This window comes from Neofelis nebulosa, chromosome 16, assembly GCF_028018385.1.
Source record: "Neofelis nebulosa isolate mNeoNeb1 chromosome 16, mNeoNeb1.pri, whole genome shotgun sequence".
Classification (NCBI taxonomy): Eukaryota; Metazoa; Chordata; class Mammalia; order Carnivora; family Felidae; genus Neofelis; species Neofelis nebulosa.
In genome coordinates, this window is record NC_080797.1 from 12,302,714 (window position 1) to 12,320,139 (window position 17,426).

The 17,426-nt window shown below is 52.6% G+C and overlaps 1 long non-coding RNA gene across 1 annotated transcript; it reads left to right on the forward strand.

Moving 5' to 3' along the window:
• Positions 1-770: 770 nt before the first annotated feature.
• Positions 771-17,068, forward strand: LOC131497128 (uncharacterized). The gene is made up of 2 exons (XR_009254782.1): positions 771-940; positions 15,625-17,068. It is a non-coding gene; the product is annotated as an uncharacterized LOC131497128 (long non-coding RNA).
• The last annotated feature ends 358 nt before the right edge of the window (positions 17,069-17,426 follow it).

The window sequence follows — 17,426 nt, forward strand, 5'->3', positions numbered from 1 at the left end:
ATGTCTGTGTGGCTCCCTGCTGTGGCCCGGGGTTCCACGGCATCCCCGAAATGCCGGGAAGGGCGGGCACGCTGGGCCAAATGGCTGCTGCCCCCATTGCCCCGAATTATGTGCAGCTGAATGGGTGGGCCCCTCCTACTTCATCTGAGTCCCAAGAATGCTGTCATCTGGCCACCCACAGCCTTATCAGCTTGGCCTTTCTCAGGATTGCTGGGACAAGGGGCGTGGGCGTTCTCAGGACTCCAGGGGATGCTGGGAATGCGTCTTTGCCTCCCCAAATCGCCGGCTCTCAAAGCTGGACGGACCTTCAGCTCCCTCCTCACTGAAGGGGAAACTGAGGTCCAGAGGGGACAGGGGCTTGCTTGCGGTCATGACCGATGTTTCAGTGCAAGGGACCCTTGCTTCTCAACCTTCTCCCTAGAAAAGAGTGCAAACCATGCCACTTGGGGACCGCGTCAGGGGGCAGAGCCCCTCAGAAGCCCCAGTCACAGCATCGGAGGCTGGTGGTGATGGGGTTTCAGTGGGAAGGGCCAGCTGGAGTTGACAGAGCACTGGGCGAGGAGCCAGCAGGCTGGCCTTTAGCCCCTGCTCACCCAGACTAGCTGGAAGGATCCCTAAGGAACTTCTCCTTCCAGTTTAGGAGGCTGGAGGCCAGAGGGGTTAAGCAGGAAAAGGTGAGGTCAGCACAGCAGGTGTTAGATACGAGGTCAGATCACTCTGGGCCTCGTGGGTGGAGTTGGGGCCCCGAGGAGCCCATAAAGCGGGGGAGGGAGAGATCTGACTTCATTCCTTCACTTGCCTCTTAATTCCGGCTGTCGGTTCACTGTCCTTGCTTCCTGACCGGGGAGCCGAGCGCCTTAAACAAACCCAAACCTCTGAGAACACAGGGGGTGAGGCAGGGCAACCGGGCCTTGTGCACAGCGCTGCCAGGCGGATTCGGGTAAATCCTCTCTCCTTCCATTCCCCCCACCACCTTCTCTCCCAATGTTCCTTCCCAGACAGACCAAACATTCTCACAGAGAGGAAGGGTGCCCCCGCAGCCACTTGGAGGTGTGTGGGGTGGTGGGAAGAAACTGGCAACAGCTGTACTTGTCCAGGTACTGTTTGGGGACCCAGGGCGATCCCTTCCCGCCTCTGAACCTCAGTTTCCTCAAGTGTAGAGTGTAAAAGAGCCACAGCCCAGCTGCCAGTCCACCTTCCTCCGGTTCGGCTCCCGGGTCCTGCCTGTGTAGGAATCTACTGAAAACACAAATTCAGTTCTGACCATCTTCCCGCTCAACGCCTCCACACAGCGCTTTGCAACATACCCAGAGTGACACTTGGTTGGCCCCCATGGCTTCCTGGACCTAACACTTGGCCCCGCTCCCCTCTCCTGCTCCATTTCTCTCCCCTGCCAGCTTCCCTTTTGGAGTTTCAAAATGTCTGCTCTTTCCTGGCCTTGGGGCCTTTGCACTGGCTGTCCCCTGCCTGAACTATGTTTGCAGGACACCCTCTCTGAGTCAACTTCCTCATCTGTCCCCTAAACCTGCCTCTCTGCCCTTGGCCCTCAGAGCTACCTGCTTGCTTCCTGCCCGGTACTCAAGGCTTTGAGGATGGGAACGCTTGCCCCGTGCCTGGCTCCGCCCCCCCAGGCCACAAGCCACAGTGGATCGGGCCGCAGATCACCTTGTGCCGTCTCTGCCTCCTCAGCTCTGGCCTGGCTGGAAGTGGGACACTGGGAGTGTTCAGGGATTTAAAGAAAACAAAAAAACAAAACCCAGATTCTGGAGTGCCTCCTGTGTTTTCAGAAGGGCTGAGGGCTGAGCCAGGGTGTGGCACCAGGGCAGATCCGGAGTGGGCCCTGTCCAGGGAGGGGCCTGGGACTGAGAAAGCCTCTGTGGCCTTTTCTGAGCCACTTGCCCCTGAATGGGTGGACCGGGGTCCCAGGGGCCTTGCACCCAGCCAGACAGGTTCCCCAGCCAGTTTGGCAGGATTGCTGTGGCCAGTGTGGAGCTCTGCACCTGTGGCCTGGTTACCTGGTAAAAGGTTTTAGACTCTGGGCCCAGGGGATCTGGCCTCAGTCCCCCTGGCTCCCTGGCCTTCTCTGCATGAACCTCAACAACATCCACCCGGCGATTCCTACTTGTAGGTGCTCTGCTTGGGCTGGGGGCCAGCAACGAGTGGAGTGGCGAGGACGGGTCCCCAGCCTTTTGTGGAGTTTACAGGGCGGGAATATCAAGTTATACCCAGTGGCTGGGGTGTGGGAGGAGGGGAGCAAGGGGTCTCTTGCAAAAGCTCTACCTTAGTTTCCCCAACCCAAGATAAGATTCTGAGGGTAGTGGCTAATGTAGAGGTGATCCAGAAAACACCCATGGCTGCATGGCGAGGTGAGACACAGAGGGGAAGGAGCCCAGATGGGTGGCATTGGTTGGCAGACCCCCAGGTGTGGGCACCTGGGGCTGCTCCCCCCGCCCCCTGTGCAGATCCCCCCAGGGTCAGCCCAGTCCCACTGCCAGCCAGCCAAGGTACTGACCCACCAACTCCTGCCAGGCGTTGGCTGCTGCAAGGTTGGGGATGATAGGATTAATTCTGAGGTTCCCCTCTGGTGCAGTGTGTCACTGAGAAAGCACTTCCTGGGTGTAGCCTGGGATGGGTTCAATGACAGCGTCTGCTCCAACTTTTAAGGCCCTTTCTGAGGCCATCTAAGGAGTGGCAGGTTCTACAAATCATACCTCTTCCCCTCATCCCTCACCGTGACAACATGCGCAGCTGAAACTTTTAGGGGGCGTCCAGTTGTCCCCAAGATTATTCAGAATAAACGCTAGTCTCTATGGTCAAGGCAGCCAGCAATGGTCCGAGCCTTAAGTGAGTTGGATCCCACTTGCATTCAGCCTCGTCCAGCCTGCCTGTCTCTGCCTGCGCTCGGTTCCAGCCAGGCTGCCTTCCAACAGTTCCCGGCACCTCAGTGGCCTTTTCCAGCCTCGAGGCCTTTGGTCATTCCTACTGCCTATAGCATCCACTTCGCCCTGTCGTTTCTGTTCTCACCTGGTCTTGCTCAGGCAGCAGTCTCCTGACCAACACCCCTTTATACTGGGACACACGCCCTGTGGCCTCCTTGTCCCTGTATTTCAGATGGGGTTAGGTGTTCGCTTGTTGAGTGGCCCTGTCTGCATGCTATGGTACCCAGTCACTCAGGAATGTTTGCTGAAGGAATGAACAAACACTCGACAGCGATCCAGAACCAGACTCCCAGGCCCTCAGGTGCCCCTAACTCAGAGCACAACCTGGTCACCGTCTGCTATGCACCATGTCTCCGGCCATGAGGGGCCACTCCCCAGACGTAATTATAAAGGGAGATCTGCTCTTCACATTCCCAGGGCCAGAAGCAGAAGCAAGCTCTAGATCACAAGCAAGCTCTAGATCAATCAGGGCCATCACCTTCCGAATGAAGACAGCAGGACCTGAAGCCCAGACATAAGGACAGGGCAGAGGAGCCTGCCAGTGGTTGGTAGGTTCGCTGGTTGCCTTGGGCCTGGAAGTGAGACTGGCTGTAGAGAAGGCAGAGAGTCCTGGGTGGAGGAGGGAGACCCCAACTCAGACTCTTCCCCCTGGAACCTTGACCTGGTAAGAGAGGGCATATACATCAAGTTTCCTTAAACCACTGAAATCCACTCTGGAAAGTTAAGCCAAAACGAAACAAGCCAGGAATGTATTGGGAGACCATAGATTAGCTCACAGAAGCAAAAGAGTAAGTGAGGAACCAGACGTTGGAAAGGGCTTGTCGGGCCAGGAGATTTAGGGAACAGAATTCACGGGCAGCCTTTGGGATGAATGTACTTTTGCTCCCATCCTTGAGTCATTTTGCTCACGACTCAAATTTCCTTAATATGTAGAGAGTTCCTATAAGTCAATAAGAGAAATAAAATTGCAATAGGAAAATGAGCGAGAATGTGAACTGACAGTCCACAGAACAGGGAACACAAACGACTCTTAACGCATAGAAACGATGTTTAGTCTTCTTCAAAATAGAAGCCTGCTTTGGAGCCTGTGTCGCCCTCTCTCTCTGCTTCTCCTCCGCTCACGCTCTGTCTCTCTCTCTCTCCCTCTGTCTCAAAAATAAACATTAGAGAGATTAAAAAACGAAAAAACAAAATAGAAGTGCAAATTGAAACCACAGTCCAATACCAGTGTTCATATATCAGATTGGTGTTAAAAAGAGAAAGAGGCAGGTTTCTACACTCGGGATGATCTCCTGGACAAACTATTAAGTGACAAGAGAAGGATTCAAGGACAGAGTATTGTGTACATGCACATGTCTGGCAAAGCCTGTTTCCTGTCTCTTAATTCCGGATCCACACCTTCGTCCTGTAGCAGCTCCTGTTTTTGTGCTCTGCCCAGGTCCTAGCAGGGCTGTTCCCACGCACCCCTGCCCTGGCCCGCCTGTGCTTTGGCTTTTACTGTCCATACCTGAGATTCTTTAGAGGGGGCTTTTACTGGAGCCATTTGTCCCTCCATGCAGAGAGCTGGAAGTGTCCCCCCAGGATGGCCCTTCGCTGGCGACTAACAGGTTGGGGAGCGTGAAAGCCCAGCATCCCAGTTCAGCGTGGGGAATGCTGACATGGGAGGCTCAGTCTCCTGGGGAGTCTGCGGGAGCTGCCCTTGGTAGGTCTCTGCCAGGGTTCCCAGCCTTACCTGGTTTCTTCCCTCTTCTGTCTGCTTCCCCCGCTTCCCTTACCACTCTCTCCAGGGTGCTCCTCCTTCATACATCACTGCCACATAAATCAGGATCTGCTTCTGGGAACCGTGGTCAAGTCACCTCCTCTCTCCTCCACCTGCTCTTTCTTCTTCCCTGCCTTCCGCCATGCACGGAGGGCTTATAATGTGCTAGCCATCTCCTTACAGTAGTGTCGTGAATAATATTAATAAAAATACTAAAAAATAATGTTAGCAAAATAGCCAACATGTACTGAGCGGTGTCCACGTACCAGGCCCCGAGTTGAGCACTATGTATGCATTACCCTGTCTAATCCCCACAACAATCCTTATGATGTAGGCATTATGATGGCCCCCATTTTACAGGTGGGGGAACTGAGTCTCCCAGAGCTAAGCAACGTGCCTCAGGTCCTGTGTAGGAAGTGCAATTGGCTTTGAACCTTTGTGTTGAAGTTTGTCTCTACTGCCAAACTCATATCCACTATTAAATTGAACATCGCATGATGTGGTGAGTACGAGAGTTCCGTGTGTAAGGCAAATCTGCAGTTTCAAAGCAGGCAAATAAGGAAAGATCATTGTTGCAAAGGATTCCCTACTTTGTGATCTTTCCTTCAAAAACACACATCCCACGCTCAGGAGCAAATCCCGGATGAGAAATGGGATCCCAAGGTAGCCCCTGGTTTGCAGAGGTGGGAAGGGAGCCCCACCACTGGGAAAGGTGTCCCCGGTCCCACTGCCGCGAGCTATTCTATTCGGCCTTCTGATTTCCTGTGACTGTGGGCGGGAAACCGGGTAGGGGGCAGAGTAGAGAGGCTATTGGTACCTTTGCATACTTTACTAGAGAGACTCCTTGCATTTCAACCCTGCTTCTCCTTTCTGACCCATGTGCCACACGGAACCACGAGGCTCCACCCTTGGTCCTGAGCCTCCATGTACTGACGCCAGGCAGGTGAGTCTGCCTAGGGAGGAAGGAGGGTTCCTGGAAGCCAATCCCCCACAGAGATGGCTAGAAACAACTTAACTATACAAGGAAGCACCTGGGAATGTGTAAGTATAGCCCACTCAGCCCAGAGGCCCTACCTCCAGCTTGTCTCCCTGTAGTATGCACAGTTCTCAGATGTCTGTGGCCACTCTAACACCACCCTATTCCCCGGGGGAAGAGTGAAAGGGAAGATAGACCGTGGTCTTGGCACACTGTGGTTAGATATCTTTCTGATGCAAAGCTTTATGCGGCATATGCTCAGGCCACAGATGGCTGGTCATACAACAGACCAGCCAGAGGCCACCAACATTCTCGGAGGCCTCTTGCCTGAGAGCTCTGCCCAAGAGAACCTTCCACATTGGATGCATGGGCACTCTGTGCCCTTCTCTCCGCGGGGCTGGAAAAACCAAGGCCTCTTCAGAGGAAGCTAAGGGCCCAGGGAGATACCGAGAAATCAAGAAATACGTAGTTGTGATTCAGCAGGGGGACCCTAAAGGACATTAGCTCCTGAGGGGACAAGGGGATAGAGTTGTCCTGTACCTGGCCCTCTTGTTCTCCTGGAGGCCCTGTCCTGTGGATCCTAGGAGGAATCTGGGTTTCTCTTGTCCTGAGCTTCCCTGTGATAAGGCACCTGAGCTCACTTGAGCAACTGCTTGCAACCAGATGGCCTGGAGCCTGCACAGGATCTGAACAGGTCTTCCCTGCACTTTCCTCTTATTTCACTGCTTTTCTAGATCCAGGGTCTTATATTCAACCCCAGAACCTGTAAGTCAATCAGGGGCTTTTGACTACGTTGACGGATAAAAACATCACCGGCTGGAAGCCACAAACAGTGTTCTCCACTGTTTCTCTGTCTAGAAACGCAGCCGACACATAAGAGGCTTCTGATGAATGAAGGACAGTAATTGTTTGTTGAGCCCTTTACAGAAGCCACAGGCACACCCCTGTTGTGGGTTATCTCCTTCACTACCGAGGATAGCCCCATTTTCCAGATGGATAAATAAAACCTCAGAAAGGAGAATATACTTGTCCAGGGTCACAAGGGCGTGGTGAGACTGGGATTCGAACCCGTCTGCCAGCCTGAGTACTGCCTTGATAAAGATAGAAGGAGGAGGGGTCTGATTCCGGCTTCAGGAACCAGGCGGCAGAGAGGGCCAGAGCTCCGGCTACACCGGAATGTTCCCATGACCCTCTTCTCCCTTTCTGCTCTTTTCTTATCCACAAGTCCCGCTGTCCCTGAGCAGACTCTTCCCTGGGAGCGCAGGGCAAGAAGCAGAAGAAGGAGTGGGGTGCCCAGAGGACCCCAGACCCATACCCCTCGTGGAGAGCAGCTCCCTGCAGGTTGAGTGCCTCTACTGGTCAAGAAGGGACATGGGTATCTGGGGAAGGATCTGAGGGAGGAAGAAAGGAGCCATTCCTCTTCAAAGGGGTGTCAGCCCTCCAATCCCAAGGAACCCTCAGTGTTTTAGTCTGCAGAGTCTAGTCCCAAAACTGCAGGAGCCCAGCGCCCTGAGAGGACCCCCTGTTCATCCCTTGCTTCTGGGCAGATCCCCTGGGCAGTCATCTCTTAGAGCCGTTGAATCCCTGAGCATTGAGTATAAATATAAAAACCAGAGTAACCTGTGTTCTTTCTCTTGGTTCTCGGTTCTAAAGACATAGAAAAACACAACAGAAAGATAAAATAACCCACCACTTAGAAATAACCAAGTCCCCCAACATTTTATGATGGTAAATTCCAAACATACGGAGCAGTTGTAAGAATCACTCAAAGACCTCCCACACACTCACTACCTAGATTCTGCAGTTCACATTTCCTCGTTTGTGTGCTCACAGCTCCATCACCCAGCCTCTATATATCCATCCATTTATCGTATGTTTTTTAAGTGTATTTATTCATTTTGAGGGGGCGGGGAAAAGGCAGAGAGAGAAAGGGAGAGAGAGAAACTCCCAAGCAGGCTCCACACTGTCATCACAGAGCCTAATGTGGGGCTCGAACCCACAAACCCCGAGATCATGACCCGAGCCGAAGTTGGATGCTTAAATCAACCAACCAACTGAACCACCCAGGCGTCCCCATTTATCTTATTTTTGATGTGTTTCCTACTAAGGTGAAGACAACAGTGTCCTCTCCCGAAACGCTTCAGCATGAATATTATTAGAGTGAAATCGTTAAAAAAAAAACCCAAAAACTTTTCATTATGGAAATTTTCAAAAGTTGAGAGAATAGTGTGATTATACCAGAACATCCATCATCCAGCTTCAGCAATTGTCAACATTTTTACTGCCTTGTTTTATCTATCCCATCTTTTTTTTAATGAAAAATCACTAATTTTCTAATAGTAAGTTTTACCTTACATTATAAAAGTAATACATGCTTGTAGCCACCATAATAGTAATTGATTCAGGCATTTGTTGGATGTTCCATCTGTGGGTAAAAACTTGGTGGGGAGCGGCACCTGGGTGACTCAGTCGGTTGAGTGTGTGACTCGATTTCAGCTCAGGTCATGATCTTATAGTTCGTGGGATCAAGCCCCCCAACTTGGGATTCTTTCTCTCCTCTCTCTCTGCCCCTCCCCCGCTCTCGTGCACCCTCCCACCCTCCCCCCCCCCAAATAAATAAGCAAACATTAAAAAAATTATTACAAAAAAAGCTTGGTGGGGAACAGGATATTCACACAGAAATATCACTCAGAAATTACATATTACTTGGGGTGCCTGGATGGCTCAGTCGGTTAAGCGTCTGACCTCGGCCCAGGTCATGATCTCACGGTCCGTGAGTTCGAGCCCCCGCGTCGGGCTCTGTGCTGACAGCTCCGAGCCTGGAATCTGCTTTGGATTCTGTCTCTCCCTCTCTCTCTGCCCCTCCCCAACTCACACTCCATCTCTCTCTCTCTCTCTCTCTCTCTCAAAAATAAAAGTAAAACATTAAAAAATTTTTTTAAAATATCACTCCCTGGTAAATCTGTCCATAATTTCTTTAGCTGTTCTCCTTTGCTGGAGTTTGTGTGTATTTTTCTGCTTTCTCACCAGTGTAAGTAATGCTGCACTGAACAACTTTAAGTTTTAATTTATTTGAGTAATCTCTACACCCACCGTGGGCCTGGAACTCAAGGCCCAGAAATCAGGAGTCACGTGCTCTTTCGATGGAGCCAGCCAGGTACCCTTGAACAGCTTTGTATGTTCACCTCTGCTGTGCCTCCGATCGGTCTCTTCAGGAAGATTCTAAGGAGGGGGAGCAGAGAGGAGGACGGCTAGCTTTTAAAGGCATTTGGTAGGTCCTGCCAAGTGGCCTTCCCGCATTCCAGAAAGGTTGTACCAACGGGCACGCCCACCGGCAGCGGAGCACCTGCTCCACAGCTCGCTGGCAAGCTGGGGATTAGTATAAATCATTAAAACATTTACCAATTGAAGACATCCCCAATGCATATTACTGTTTTCTTTGATTATGAATATGCCTGGTTCTGTGGTTTTCCTTCTGTGTATTGTCCGTTTGCCTCCTTGGCCCTTTCTCTGCCTGTCGTGGAGTTTTTTTCTTATCCATTCTGGGTGGTTGTGGGGATTGACATGAGTTAATGCTTGTGAAGAACCAGAACAGCACGGAGGAAGCATCCCGCCCCACTGGCTAGGGTGCCACCCCACTGCCTGGGTCAAATTCTGATTCTGCTGCCCGCTGGCTGGGCCGCCTACCCTTAGCGTGCCTCAGTTTCCTCCTCCGTGTTAGGGGTTATTAGGAGGATGGCAGGAGATGCTGCGCGCAAAGTGCTCAGAACTATTTCCCTCCCCTACCGAGCCCTCGCCAAATGCCACCATTATTTGTCCATTAAGGAAATCAGCCTTTTGTTCTATCTGTTGCCAATCACTTCCTTTTCAAATCTGAGAGCTTTTTGGTGTCACTGGGCAGGCTCCCGCGAGGGAAGGGGGGGTGAGGAGCTGAGGAGTTTAGTGTTCACTGAGCAATGTCTTGGAAGGAATGTCTACTACTTGAAAACATTCTCAGAGCCATGAAGATAGGCTGGTTGGCCCCGAACCAAAACCCAAATCAGTCCCAAGGAAGATTTCGCAACTTCCTTTGAGAGATGCCTCCCGGTATCCCAGGCTTGGGCCGGAGAGTCCCGCTCAATGGCTAACCCAATTTTTTCCTGCTCCCCCGGCTTCTCTCCACCCTCCTTGGGTGGAGACAGCAGGGACTTTAACCCCAAAGAGCGCTCTCCCAGGGTTTGGCAGGTGGGACTCACCTCAGAGCCAGGTGAGGCCCGAAGAGGGCGAGACCAGGCCCTCTCTGTTTCAGCCCACGCCCTGTTTCCATTCCCTTCCCGTGACTCAATAGGGGAGGGGCCTTGGGGCCACTCACCCTGTCTTCTCAACCTGCCCCTCATTCTTGGATTCCTGGAGGGTCTCTCCGGTCTGCCTGGAGAAGCAGGGGCAGCTGGAGCCAGAAGCGGGCACCTCAGTTGGGGTGGCTTGAAGAGGCCACACCCACTCTGACTGCCCCGCTGGAGTCGTTCACCTCCTGGCCTCTGGAACGTGGCCGGGAACTTGAAGTTGTATCTTGGCCCTACCTCTGTCCCCCATCACCTGACCTCCTGGGTGACCCTCCTGTTGGCACGAAGACAATTGTTCCCACTGCCCCACGTGAACCTCTGCGCCCCCCGCTTGAAAATCAGCCAGCTGGGCAATGTCTTAGAAGCTCTTCCCATGTGTGAAAACCATGCTGTCATGGGAAAAAAGCATTTCTTATCCTGCAGTTGTGTGAGGAGCTGGGGGTCCCCATGCCAGGTCCCCCAGCCCCCAAGAGGTGACACCGACAGAATGCCATCAGCTTCAGTACCGAGCCCAGTGAAACCGCAGGCCTGAGGCCTTCTGGATCTCAGCACCCAGGCCTCTGGCCTGGCTTGGCCCCAGCGGACGGGACTGACTCCTGGCTGAGCCGGAAGAATAGCACTCTCAGCGGGGAGGGACCCAGTCCTGCTGGGACTTGGGCCCCAAGGGGAGGGGGGTGCTGCACGGCAGCAGCCCCCAGGGATGGACCGAGGAAAACGCCTGGCGCTTCGACAGTTTGGAGGAGTCGGAAAGCATGGGAAGGGGTCAGGCACCCGGGAGACACAAGAGCTTACGTGCACCCAGGGATGCTATTGGATTCTGCAAAAACGGGGTCCAGCAGCAGACTTGAGAAAGTGGGACGCCATGGGCTGCTACACAGCAAAGAAAAGGAACAGACTCCTCTTACATGCAGCTGCGTGGACTAATCTCACAGAGTGGGACTAGAGAATCCAGACACGGGAAGAGCACCAACTGCACAGTCCCATGCAAGTTCAAGAACAGGCAAAGCTAATCAGTGGCGATGGGATCGGAGCAGTGGTGTCCCCGGGAGTCTTCCCGGGTCGACCGGGATGGGCTCTATCTCTACCCAGAGTGAGGCTAATGGGCTGTACAACTAAGTGGGTGCACTTTGCTGTGAGTTATACAAGAAGAGAAAGGAAGAATGTGGAAGCCGTTAGAGCCCAGCGCTCTTGATCCTTGAGCATCCCTCGTTCAGCCCTCCTGTAGCCCCGGTGAGATTGGAGCTAGAGAGATCGAGGCCAATAAAACAGATTGCTGGCTCCAGCCCAGAGTTTCTGAGTCAGCTGGACTGGGGTGGGGCCCAGGGATTTGCATTCCGGACACCGTGTCCATCCACAGGCTCCTGAGAACTGCTGGTCTGTGTGTGAGAATAGGAGCTGTTGCAGCAGGTGCCCTGGGATCCCCCCAAGTCGGGAAGGATGCAGGCAAATTCAGGGGGAGGTGCCCTTGGGGGATAAATAACCTCTGAAAATGCTAAACAAGCAGGAGGTGGGGGTTCCAGGAGGGGAAATCGGTGGGAGCAAAGCAAAGAGGAAGGCAGCATTCCAGTTCCCAGGGGTGCAGGCTGGGTGAGGGGACATGTAGCTTCTGCTTGGTTTGGTTTTTGTTTTTTGTTTGTTTGTTGTTTCGAGTGACAGCTTGAAAACAGGAGGAAGGGCACGACTCCTCCAGAACGCCCTCCCTCCCCCAACGCCGCTGCTACTGTGGGATTATGTTCCAAAGTCAGGGGATGAAATAAGTCATTCACCTGTGACAACCCCATAAGTGCCCCGTGGAGGGCGGAGTGGAGCCCGGCTCAGTAACAGCAGGTGTCATGTCACTGTTGGGCACCAGGTGACATCAGCCGTGTGCACTGAGTGGTTATGCTGTCTGACACACTGGGTGAAGACGACCCAGCGCTGTCCTGTAACCTGTGGGGGGGTGGGGAGGCTGGTGGGAGCAGAGGGAGGATGGGACTAAGTGGGGAGGGCCTGCCCCTGTTGGTATATGGAGCATCTGCCCTTGACCACCTTCTCCACAGGCCTCATGACCTTGCTTTTGGCACTTCCCCGATGCTGCTATCTTTCCAATTTCGTCTTATAGCTATCATGCTGGGTACCATGTCAGCTCTGCTATCCAGTAATTTCATTTCTAGGGGTGTGTGTGTGTGTGTGTGTGTATGAATTAAAAAAACAGACAAGAAAGAATGAAAAAGAAGGAAAGAATTCAAAGCAGGGACTTGAATAGGTATCTCTATACCCAAGTTTGTAACAGCATTATTCACAATAGCCAAAGATAGAAACAGTCCAAGTGTCATGGATGCCAGAATGGATAGACAAAATGTGGTCTATCCATGCAATGGAATATATCCAGCTTCAAGAAGAAAGGAAATTCTGGGCACCTGTCTGGCTCAGTCTGTGGAGCATGTAACTCTTGATCTCAGGTTTGTGGGCTTGAGCCCCACATGGGGTATAGAGATTATTTAAAAATAAAATCTTGAAGGGGCACCCGGGTGGCTCAGTCGGTTAGTCATCCGACTTTGACCCAGGTCATGATCCCGCACTTTGTGGATTCAAGCCCCGTGTCGGGCTCTGTGCTGACAGCTCGGAGCCTGGAGCCTGCTCTGGGTTGTGTCTCCCTCTCTCTCAGCCCCTCCCCTGCTTGCACTCTGTCTCTCTGTCTCCCAAAAATAAATAAATATTAACAAAAACCTTACAAATAAATAAATAAAATCTTTAAAAAATAGAAGAGAGGAAATTCTGGCACCTGCTACAACACGGATAAACCTTGAGGACGTTATGCCAAGAGAAATAAGCCAGACAAAGAAGAACAGATGCGGTATGATTCCACCTACATGAGGTACCCAGGGTGGTCACACTCACAGAGACAGGAAGTAGGGGCTGAAGCTGGGGGGGGGGGGGAGCGGGAGGGGGAGTCAGTGTTGAAGAGATACAGAGTTTCAGTTTGGGAAGATGAAAAAGTTCTGGAGATAGATGATGGAGATGGTCGCTCAGGAATGGTCAATTGTACGTGATGTACGGTTTACCAATGGAAAAGTCGTTGTGTGCCCAAAAAGGGTTCCTCCCTCTGCCTCGTTTCCCTCACCCCACCCGGCCCCAACTAAGCTTCTGTGCTGAGGGCCGGGGCTGACGGGCTGCTTACATCTTTTCCAGAGGCACTATTTTTCTGACAGACTTCTAGTGTGGACAAAAAGAATGGAGCCCGGCACTTAGGCTATAGATTTGGTCACAGGTACCAATGGTGAAATCCAGTTCTCCCACATACAGTGTGGAGGCAGGCTGTGCAGGGCTGGCGTGGTGACCCTTCTTGGTGTGGTCCTTCAGGAACCCAGGCTCCTCTCTGGTCATCCCAGGGGTGTTTCTCTTGCCTGTGGCTCAAGATGGTTGACCACTGTGTCCACGTCCCTAGCTACAGGGGGAAGAAAGGAGAGGAGACACGTTTCCTTCCTTTAAAAGACACCGCACTGGGGGGCACCTGGGGGGGGCTCAGTCGTTTCAGCGTCTGACTTGGGCTCAGGACATCATCTCGAGGTTCACGAGTTCGAGCCCCGCATCAGGCTCTCTGCTATCAGTGAGAAGCCTGCTTTGGATCTCCTGTCTCCCTCTTTCTCGACCCCTCCCCCACTTACACACACACTCTCTCTCTCTCTCTCTCTCTCTCTCTCTCTCTCTTTTTCTCTTTCTCTCTGTGTCTCAAAAATAAATAAATGTTACAAAAAAAAAAGAAAGAAAGAAAAGAAAAGACACTGCCACTGGGTGTCTGTACCGGAAATTGCTGCTGGGTGGATGGGCCGTCCCCTGTATCCCCTGCAGGATGTCAGCTGCACGCCCCCTGCTCTGGCAGTCCTGGAGGTGTGCTGCTCCAGTCGCCCCTCCAGAGAGAAGCTTCCACAGGAAGCGCTGGCCAGCCCCCAGCCGTGGCACCTGTAGGAAGCTCTTTCCTGGCTGGCCTGAATCTGGAGTGCCCAGCAGGCTGGTCATGGCTCCCCCCGATCCCCCCTGCCCCCGCCTCCTTCGTGGGCTGGAGCCTCTCCCTTCCCGCTCACATCCCCCCCGACACATCCCTTGCGTTTCCAACTCCAATGCCGGCTTCTCCGAGGACCCGAACGGACACCTTTGCTCCAGGCCACATCCGCAGCACGTAGAAGGGTGCCTCGCACTTAAGGAGGCACTCAGTGAAATCTCCCAGGTGAACAAGAAAATACAGCAGGGATTCAGTAAATGCGTGTTGACCTGAGCAGACTTCAAAGCAGCTGGGAGCCAGTCATCTGCCCGGTTCACCTGAGAGTGTGGGGTTCCCCTGTCACATTCGCCGGAGCCCTTTGCCAATGAAAACAGGAATGGAAAGTTAGAACCAGACCCACTCCAGCCGCAGGGCCCCCTTCCTGCCACCTGCAGGGTGGGGTCTTCCTGAGCCCCATGGAGGGCACAGAGGGAAACATCCGCTCCTGGCCACGCAGGCCTTCCTGGAATGGACATCCCGCGAGTCCCAGGCCTGGGGGCCAGGAATGACAAGGAGGCTGCTAGGGCTGGCGTCCCAGGATGTGCGCCCAGGGCAAACCGTGTCCCCCTGGAAGCCTGCTGGGCTGGAGTGTTGGCAGTGACGCGTTTTTCCCCTACTGCAGCTCCGTCCGTGGAGATGTTTTCAAAGCCCTGCGTGTCCCCCACTCTCCCTGCTGCTGGCCAGGAGGCAAGGACAGCAGCCTCCTAATGACCTGTTTGTTTATCAAAGAACCACAGAGCCTGCTGTAGGAGCTTGCATTGCGTCCTTCTCTGGACTCCTGGTCTGTGGGGGCTGTGAGGGCACGTGGCCAGCTTGGTCCGTAGGCCATGCGCTGCATGAGGCTCAGTAACGCTCGGGGGACGGGCCAGTGAGGAGCTGCAAATGGTTCGGGCCACAGGGATTGACATGAGGGAGTGTGTTCCGAGAAGGCAAGAAGGAGGCACGAGCAGGAGCAGACCTGGGGTTGCCGCAGATGATTCTAGGACATTCCAGAATGATCTGGATGATTCCAGAATCGTCTGGAAGACTGGATGATTCCCTCCTGGTAGAAACAATGACATTGTATGCTGACCCTGGGGCTGAGCTGGGAGCGAGCCCCACTTGGCAATGGATGGTGATAAGCGGCTGTGTTGACTGTACTTAAGAAAGGTGTTGCTGTCAGATCAGAGTCGTATGATCGGGCTACATTCCCGAGGCTCCAGAAAGGAGGAAAGTGAGAGGTGGACCTCAAGGCATGTCAGGGAAGTGGATGGGAACAGTGGAGGTGGGGGGTTCTAAATGGGGTCATGAGCAAGGCAAAGGGGTCCTGAGAGTTTGCTCTTGTGGGGGCAGTGGTAGACGGATGGCCGCCTGGTTTTAAAAGGACAAGAGAGGGGCACCTGGATGGCTCAGTCAGTCAAACGTCTTGACTTCGGCTCAGGTCATGATCTCACAATCCACGCATTCGAGCCCTGCCATCAGGCTCTGTGCTGACGGCTCGGAGCCTGGAGCCTGCTTCTGATTCCGTGTCTCCCTCTCCCTCTCTGACCCTTCCCAGCTCGTGCTCTGTCTCTCTCTCTCTCTCAAACATAAATGAAAACGTTAAAAAAAATATTTTTTTTGAAAAGGACCAGAGAGGCTGGGACAGACGGACAATCAAATCTAGAGAGAACGGCAGGTCAGTCTGAAGAGGGAGGCCAAGGATTGGAGTTGAAGAGGGGGAATTCAACACAGAAACCAGAAGTGACAAAGGAAAAGAATGACAACTCTGACCACATAGACACGAAAACCTTCCAAAGACAGACACCAAACCGGATAAACACACGAACCCCCCTCAACAAGGCTGAAACTGAGATGATGAGCTGAGGAAATATTTGTAACCTATCGACCATGACAAAGGGTTCAATCCATTGTGTAAAAAGACCTTACTGATCAGTAAGAAAAAAAGCAAACAAATAGCAATTTGGAAAAGGACAAAAAGGCCATGCACAGAAGAAGTGCCCACAGGCATCCAGCATAACGCCGAACACGGAATCCTGTCGAAGAGGCAGGAAGCAAAATGACAAGATGCCACTCTGCCCAACAGGCTGGCACAGATTTAAAAGTGAATACCCAGTATTGCCGAGGATGTGGGCAAAGAGCCCTATGGGTCAGAGTATGACTCCGTGCAGTGTCTTGGGGCGGGAGGGGGGCAACTTGGCAACGTCTATCAAGTTCTAGAATTGTCACATGTGCCTCTCCTTTGATCTAAGAATCTGTATCGTCTGCAATACCAGGAAGTACCCAGGTGTCACCTGTCCCCACTCTGATCCTATGCCAGAAGGTGGAATGCTCCAATTGTCTTAAAAAGATCTGGGCCCCAGACCTAGTGTGGTTTTCTCAGTGATGTAAAAGGGTCACCTCCTTGCAGTTGACTTTGTGAGCAGGACCATGTGGCCCTGTTGAGGGAGACGCTGGGAAGAGAGAACCCTGTTGTTTCACTTAGGACCAAACCTTGAAGACCTGTGGTGACATCTCTATTCATTAGGAACTGTGTCCAACTGCAAGTTGAAGAGACCTGGAAAATAGTGGCTTAGATAAAAATAGAGGTTTATTTTCGCAGGCCACAGAAGTCAGGGAGTCCCAGGACAGTTCTAGCCCATTCTCATGAACCTACAATCCTTCTGTCTTTCTGCTCTGTTATATTCAGTTTGACTCCATCCTCAAGGTCACAAAATGGTCACTGGAGTGCCACCCATCATGTATATACTCCAGGCAGGAAGAAGAAGGAAGAAAACAAAAAGGGCACCCACTGTTTCCTTTTTGGAGCTTTCCTGGAAAACCTGCCCGGCAGCCTCTGCTTCTATCTCATCAGCCATCTTTATTGGCTTGGGAAGTGGGAAATAGAAGTCTTTTGGCTGTTCACCTGGTCACTTTGAGCAGGCTCTTGTTCCACATCCAATTCGAATCCCAGTTTTCTTTCACCTTGTTTGGGATATTGAGGGACAAGGAACTCTCTGATGCTTGCAACTGCTAAAAGAAGTCAGCTTGATTTCTGAAACAAAATGCTTTAAAACAGGGGCTTTGCGAATGTGTCTGGCTCTCCTCCTTCATCAGACACATGCAGTGCACCCTTGGGAAGAGGGCACAGGCCTTTCCCGAGGAACATTAGAGCCTGCTCACGGCAGGTGCTTGCTGAGATAAGGAAAGGTTATATTACATGCTAATGTCGGGTGGAATCATGCTCTGTGGGGTGGGGAGGAGGAGATTTATGTATGAATTTTAGGCTGGTTCTGGAAGCGGAGCCCTGAGACAAATAATTGTGTATTTTTACGGAGGAGGGTTAGCTCCCAGGCACCCCGGCTACGCCTGTAGGGAGAATTGGCTCCGGGGGCCCCAGGGTGTCCTCTGAAGGGTGCACAAGTGAGTGGCTGCAGGAAAGCTGGGGGGT